An 8,732-nucleotide genomic window follows, 5' to 3' on the forward strand; every position below is an offset into this window, starting at 1 on the left:
TCTATAACAAACGCTTTCATTGATAGATACCAGTGCAACATTCAAATTGAAACTGACCATAGAGAACTTGAGATGTTGAAGCAAAAGGAAAACGAAGGATTTACTTCCTTCTTCAACAAATGGAGGGAAACTTCCTCTAAGATGGTCGAGGTTCCTATTGAAAAGGAATCTGTGAGGTTGTTTATCAAGAACCTCCAAGAAAAGTACTCGAAACATCTCAAATACCAAAGCAATTTGAATACTTTCAAGGCCGTCTATGACATAGGAATCGATATTGAAGACGACCTTGCAAAACAAAAAGCTGCTAGCAACTCCAACAATGGCTGGAAAAGAAAGAATAACGACAATCCTTCTTCTTCCAAAACTACCCACTCAAACAATGTTAGCACCTTTAACTTGAATGAGGTCCTTGCTATAAACAATCAAAGGCAAAAGAAGCCATTTAGGAGAAACTTCACACCTATTGGCATGAGTTATGACACGACGTTTGATCGACTTCATGCTAAGGGTCTTATAACTCCTATTGGACCTTTTGGAGATCCACCAGTCGAAAGGAGGACGGCCAGCTGGAATCCCAACGCACTTTGAAAATATCACCAAGGAAGGGGCCATCTCACTAAGAATTGCTGGAAGTTGAAGGGAGCTATCCAAGACTTAATCGATAGCAACAAACTTCCATTGCCTCCTGCAAGCAAGAAGCCAAGTATTAATAACGCTCCACTTTTAGACTACTTGGCAATTTCTGATGAGGAAAACCATGTTGATCCATCATCCCTCATCAAACCAATTGAAGAAACTCATGCTATCGAAGAAGAGGAGGAAACTTTTTTCGATGCCATGAGTGATTGCCCCCCAGGAGAACAACCTGCCACTAAAGAGGAGGTATGACTCCTCATAAACACAATGAGGGAGGCAATAGACATATGTCACGAGGCCCTAGACCATGCAAAGATGGTTCAAAACAAGCGTGTCATTGAAGAAATGATGCCCACAAAGACTACTGAAAGAAAAGCCATTTTCTTTTAATGTAGTCGAACCACCCCAAAAGAATAATAAGGCATACACACCTATTGGGAATTCATATGCACATATGTTCAAAATGCTCTTCGAGAATGGGAAAATCAAACCTCTCGAGCCAAGACCATTTGAATCGCTGAAAAAGACAGATAGATTCTACTATCCATACCATCAATTAGGAGGACATACCATAGAACACTGTTTTAAATTCAAGGATTTAGTCCAAGGATTGATTGACAGTAAAAAGTTGGTTCAAATTCGACCAGAAAAGGATGTTAGCATCTATGGAGTTTGGGAAAGCGATGATGATGATGTCTACCTCAAAGACATAGAAGAAACTCCACTCTCCACGATTTATCCGATTGATGATATTTGGGATGAAGAAGATTCCTCTATCGACGTCCTCACAAGATCAGGGAGAATGCAACCTCCCATCGCGAATCAACCCATTCCTACAACTCATCAAGTCCTATTCCAATTATAGAAGACAACGATGTTGTCAAACAATTGAAAAAGACTAAGGTTGAAATGAACGTATGGAAACTCCTAGCCACATCCCACGAGCATAGGCTCGCAGTAATGGATACTTTAGCCTAGATTCAGAAACCTCACCTAAAGGCTTAGCTAACTTCCTTACCAGTGATCTTCCCAGTCCCATCAACTTGATCACCTTTTCTGACAAGTATTTTACTTCCTAAAGGTGATAAGCATAATAAAGCCTTGAACCTCACAGTGGTTTGTAAAAGGATGAACGTTCCAATGACCCTCATGGATAATGGGTCAGCAATTAATGTTTGCCCACTTCGAAACGCGAGAATGTTAGGAATAAGAGATGAGGATTTATCTCCATTAACACAAGGCATAAGAGCTTATGATAACACTCGTCGTCAAGCTCTTAGGACCATTACTATGAATGTCATAACAAGAGTCATTGAGCATGCTACTACTTTTCAAGTAGTAGATATTAAGACTTCTTTCAACCTATTGTTGGGGCGCCCTTGGCTTCACGACCTTAAGGCCATCCCTTCATCTCTTCACCAACAAGTCAAGGCTATAGTTAGAGGAGTTCCTATCACCATTGATACTTCCCCTATGAGGATCAAAGCAATTGATAAGCCAATCATAAACGTGGAGCATGATGAGAATGATGAAGACTTATGGGGATTTAATGCCGAAGAGGTCTCTTTTATTGAGGAAGATGAATAGACCCCTCTTCGTTACGACCTCCATTCAAACATTATAATCAATGGAATTCTCAGAAAACAAGGACACTTTCCCGGAATGACTCTAGGAAAGAAGGAAGGAATAGCGAACCAAATGGGACTGTATGGCCTCTCTAAATTAAATACTTTTGGGCTTGGTTTCAAACCGACTCCGGAAGACTATAAGCGAGATCGGGAAAAATTCAATGCACGGAGAAATGCTCGTACCCAGAAAAAAGCTATCCCAATGGATCACTATCCCCTCACTCTAAATGAACAGTTCATAAAAGAGGGTGAAGATTATCCATGCCATGAATTCCCCGAACCGTTTGTCAAAGATGGGATAAGACAACTAGGTTTCGACATATTCTTAGACTGTAATTTCTTAGATGAGATCCCAACTCCCATCTACAAGGAGCAAGCACCTCCATGCTTTGACTTCAGTGTTATGGGTCTCCTCTTTGGGTACGAGAAAAATGAGCCTATGCGTGGCGACGAAGATTCCGTGCTTATCTAAACGGTATTACAAAGTGAAAACTTTGATCCTACAAAGCACATTACTCCAGCGAAAGGATTAGTTCAGGGATAGCGAAAGACTGTGAAGGTGACTACACCAAGTGAACAAAAGAATCTCCATTACCACAGGACAAGGACCAATGTTCGATGAGTCTGAGTCGTCTGAGTCTGAATTCAAGTCTTCTGTAGTCGAGTATTCTAAGTCTTATATAGCTGCGTCTCCTTCTATCCCTTCTAGTTTAGAACCTATTCCTAGGATAGTCAGTAGTCAAGTCCCAACGGATGTATCTCTTTTCGATGTAATGGTTTCAGAATTCGATAACATGTCTTCTTCCGCTTACTTCTCGTGTTATTCTCTCACTCAAGATGACGAGCATTGCTTTACTAACAATGAAAATGATAAAGAAATAATTAAAGTAGTGGAAACACTTGAAAATAAAACACCGATAATTGAAGACACCGAAATGGTTAACATTACAAAGGATCCAACTATTAAAAGAGAAGTTAAAAGTGGTTTAACCCTTAATCAAGAGGAAAGAACTGATTTAATAAATATACTAAAAGAATTCATCGATGTTTTCGCTTGGTCATATGAAGATATGCCATGAATAACTAGAGAAATTGCTCAACACTATACCACTAATCCCAGGAATGAAACCTGTAAAATAAAAGTTATGTCGAATGAAACCCGACGTGGCTCTTAAAATAAAAGAAGAAGTGAAAAAACAAATAGATGCAGGTTTTATCAAGGTATCCAAATACCCCGAATGGGTTGCAAATGTGGTACAATTTCCTAAGAAGGATGGTAGGGTAAGAATGTGTGTCGAGTACAGAGATCTAAATAAGACAAGTCCAAAGGACGACTTCCCTTTACCACACATTGATATTCCAGTAGATTATACAGCAAATCACGCGCTTCTCTCGTTTATGGATGGATACGCAGGATATAACCAGATTCTCATGGCTGAAGAAGACATGGAAAAGACTACCTTCATAACACCTTAGGGCACTTACTGCTACACGGTGATGCCATTTGGGTTGAAAAACGAGGGTGCCACTTACCAAAGAGCATCAACTGCTTTACTCCATGACATGATGCATAAAGAGGTTGAGGTATATGTGGACAATATGATTGTAAAATCAAAGGACCGTCCAGGACACCAAATAGCCTAAAGGAAATTCTTTAAGAGATTGAGAAAATATAACATGAGGCTAAACCCAGCCAAGTGTGCATTTGGAGTCACCTCAGGGAAACTCTTAGGCTATGTCATTAGCTCTAGAGGAATAGAAATAGATCCAACCAAAATCAAAGCAATCATGTCAATGCCGCCGCCCAAAACCGAGAAAAAAATTCGAGGATTTATTGGCCGGTTGCAATACATAAGTAGGTTCATATCTAAATTCACTACGATATGTGAACCAATATTCAAGAAGCTAAAAAGGAATGTACCGATAATATGGGACGACAAGTGTCAAAAAGCCTTTGATAAAATCAAAGCCTATCTCGCTAATCCTACTGTATTAGCACCTGCGCTTCCAAGAATCCCTCTTCGATTGTACCTAACGGTTACCAAAGAAACGATAGGAGCTATGCTAGCACAAGAAGTAGAAAATAAAGAAAACGCCATCTTCTACTTCAGCAAAAAGATGCTCGAGTATGAAGTTCGCTACACATCGCTTGAAAAATTATGCCTCGCATTAGTGTAGGCCACAACCAAACTAAGACACTACATGCTTGTCCATACAGTGTATGTAGTATCTTGAATGGATCCTCTAAAGTACCTCTTTGAGAAATCTACACTCAACGGGAGAATATCTAGATGGATAGTCAACTTAGCCCAATTTGATGTAAGATTCATGCCTCAAAAAGCTATCAAAGGATCAGTGGTTTCAGACTTCTTAGCGGATTTCCCGATTGAAGATTCGACACCAATGCACGAAAACGACTTTCCGGACGAAGACTTAATGGTCACGAAATATGATATTGGGACATTATACTTCGATGGAGCCTCAAACCAAAAAGGATGTGGCGTAGGAGTACTATTAGTATCACCAAAAAAAGAACACGTCCCAATCTCAATAAACTTAGATTTCGACGTTATCAACAATGCTGCGGATTACGAAGCATGTGTGGTAGGCCTTGAACTGCTTTGGCATTAGGAGTAAAGAAGCTACGCATATCCGGAGACTCTTCCCTCTTCATCAACCAAATCTCCAAAAGATGGAAAGTAAGGAGTGAAAGTTTGGCCCCTTACCAAACATACTTAGAAACCCTTCCTGACCGACTCGAGAAGGTAGAATATACATATCTACTGAGAGAGGAAAATCGGTTTGCTGATGCCTTGGCAAGACTAGCCTCGATGGTTAGAATTTCTAAGGAGATTGAGCAAATGCCTTTGACAATAGAAAAAAGGCATAAGCCACCTTATATTCAAGCCATAGAAGATGATGAAACCATTCAAGAAGAAGAAGAAAAGGAAGAGGAACCTTGGTACACTGACATCCTTAATTATGTCACGTAAGGGGAATACCCACTTCATGCTGACAAGATAGCAAAGCGCGCTCTAAGACTTTCGGCTTCCCAATTTGTGCTTATAAATGATGAGCTACATAAAATGGTACCTCAAGGAAAAGCCCTCTTATGTGTAGACAAAAAGGAAGCTCAAAGGGTGATGAGAATAATCCACGAAGGAGCATGCGGAACTCATATGAATGGCAAAGTGCTAGTCCAAAAGATAATGTGCCAATGATATTATAGGACTACCATGAATAGGGATTGCCATCAATATGTAAAGAGATGCCCTAAATGCCAAATATACGCTAACTTGCAACATGTTCCGCCGTCATTGCTTTACACCTATACGTCTTCATGGCCATTCTTAACGTGGGGGATAGATATTATTGGGAAAATCAGCCCTCCTGGGACAAGAGACCACGAATACATCCTTGTTGCAATTGATTACTTTACAAAATGAGTTGAAGCAGCATCATATGCGAAACTCACCGCAAAGCATGTAGCACTCTTTATCGAAAGAAACATCATTTGTCGATACGGGATCCCACATGAAATGATAAGTGACAATGAAACTCACTTTCAAGCGGAATGTGAAGAATTACTACAAAAATATGGCATTCAACATCATCACTCTTCTCCATATAGACCTCAAGCGAACGACGCAGTAGAAGCACCCAATAAAAATTTAAAGACTATCATCGAAAAGATGACAGAAAACTACAAGGATTGGCCTGACAAACACCATTTTGCTTTGTGGGGTTATCATACGTCAATTAGCTCATCCACAGGAAATACGCCATTTTCCTTAATATATGGAACGGATGCCGTACAACCTTTAGAATTGGAAATACCTTCCTTACGCATTGCATTAGAAAGTAAACTCGATGAGGTTGAATGGACAAAAGCAAGATATGAGGAGCTAATTCTACTCGATGAAAAGAGACTAGAAGCTCTACATCATACTCAATGCTATCAAACTCGCATGGCTAGACACTTTAACAAGAAGGTCAAGACAAGAAACATCAAAGTAGGAGACTTGGTGTTGAAAGCATTAAGGAAAAATGTTCTAGACCCAAGAAGCAAATTTAGGTCTAATTGGTCTGACCATACATAGTCAAAACCATTCTATCAGGAGGCACTGCAAAACTAACTAATATGGATGGTAATGAGTTCTCAAACATAACGAATCTTGACCAACTTAAGAAATTCTACCCATGATCACTTGAGTTTTATACTCAAAAGAGCTACGTTTAGCCTGATTCCTAAGGAAATGGTACGTAGGCAACCCTTTACGAGGCGCAGCCACTTTAAATTTTACAAATATCGCATATTTACATTAGCACGCTGAATCAGAATTAGCATCGCACAACAATTCAAGCCATCGCGCCACGACAAAGACTGTCGCGCCGCGATGGATCTTTATTTCCGGCGTCGCAGAATTTTCATCAATCTGGGTAAATTTCGGTGAATTTTGGAAAATTTCGACTTCCGTACTCAAATTATTTTTTGAAATTATTTCAAAGTTGTTTTCCATTGCTTAAAATAAAATAAAATTTTTACACAAAGTTGATTTAATTTTTAAAACTGAAAATTGCATTAATAAAATAAAATTTTTATATAAAAGTTGATTACATTATTGATGGAATTAAAGAAAGCTTTAAATAAAATTGACTTAAAGTTAAAAATTGTCTAATACATTGTAAGTAAAGCAATTCTCTAATCGATCTTCTCTTTTTTAGCCCTTTTCCAATTTTTTCCGCTTCCTCTTCATCATCCATCTCTTTCACCAATAGGGATCCCTTAGATGATATGCATATAATTTTAGTAGAGATAGTTTCTCCCTTGGCCATTACACCAATCTTTTTCTCAACCCATGCTTTCTTCTCTATAGAGTTAGCTTTTCTGTTTTCTTTGCCTTTTACAACACTTTTCTTTTTAGGCATCATAGGAGTCTTGAATTCAACTCTTGAACCTAGGAGATCCTTAAGAGGAATTTCCTTATCCCCTAGTAGGTCTTTAATGCTTGTCTTGTCCTTGTTCGTGTTCCGAACTTTGTTCTTGTCCTTTTGAGATCTACCAAGTAACCACTGCTTCACATCTCTAAACAAAGGAGGAGAAGCTTTGTGGGACACAATTTCCCATAAGGGCCTAGCACACCAATACTTGTCAAATCTTTCCGCATCCTGTGAAACCGGAAACTCATAAGGGCGGCGTAGATCTCCTGAAGGAATGGTTTGAGCAAGACCATATTGTCTCTTTACCCTAGAAGGGCAATAAAAAGTCAACTTGGATAAGCTTGGAATACGGTAAAAGGGTTGAGCATTGACCCCAATCATCTTCTCAATTCTCCACCAAGGAACGATCCACTTGATGGAAAAGTCGTGAGTTTCAAAGATTCTACTCCATTCCCGACGCCCCATTTTTATGGAGAAGCGCTTCTTCCTTCTTACAAGGCAATTATGAGTATAATTTTCAACATTGTCAGGAGGGCTAATTAGCTTTAGCCTTTCCATTAGCCAAATCTGCAAAAATTCAATGCAATAAATTATTATTACTATACAAAGTTATATATTTTTTTATTTCTGTGATTAAAAATATTAATTTTCTACCTGTAATAAAATTGGAGAGCCTCGAAGAGGTGCTTTTGGATCTCTTTTTAGCTTATCTAAGCTAAGCATTGTTTCCCCAACGATTAGTGGCATGGGATTCCTCCCGGCATCCACTTGTTCCATGACACAAGCTAAAATAGCTTGACCCTTATGCATATTACCATTGGTGGGCAAATATTGGCTAAACATGAAAAAAAGGAAGGCTCTTCTCTTGTAAACATGAAAAGGTTCCGACTTTGGTCTATTAAAGTAAAAAAATGCAAACTTTTTAAGATCAACTACAGTGCCATCAACTATGACTTTCAAATCATTACCCATGAGGTTAAGAAATCGCTCAAAATCTTTGTAGTAATATTCACTTAACCTAGGAATTACTGCGAGTTCTAGAGAAAGGATGCCAAGGATGGCACCAAATTCTTCCGGCATAGGGGAAATTTCATCATCTCCTAGTCTAAAGCAATGGGTATCGGGATCCCAATATTCTAAGGCGGTATGAATAAAATCTATGTCAAGATCTACCCCCTTAATACCATATAAACCCCCAAAATGGAAAAAATCAAGTTCTTTTCTCTCTTTAGCGGTCAGAGAACGACACCACTCACGGGTTGTATCACAAAAATTCCTAGCCATTACTTGATTGGGAATTAATAAGCTAACATTTTTGCTATTTCGAATTATGCTGGAATCGACAGATTTGGGGGCTATTTATAAACAGAAATCGATGCAAACCGAATTCCAGTAGAATTCGAAAAAAATCAAAATTATCACGCCACGACAGCCTTTATCCTCTGACACAAATAAACGCGCTATATCGAATGCATTTTTTCGACTTTGGCTTGATTTGTACTCTGGCTCTACGGTTTCTTCCCCCAA

This window comes from Chenopodium album, chromosome 13 (assembly GCF_948465745.1).
Source record: "Chenopodium album chromosome 13, dcCheAlbu1.1, whole genome shotgun sequence".
Classification (NCBI taxonomy): domain Eukaryota; kingdom Viridiplantae; phylum Streptophyta; class Magnoliopsida; order Caryophyllales; family Amaranthaceae; genus Chenopodium; species Chenopodium album.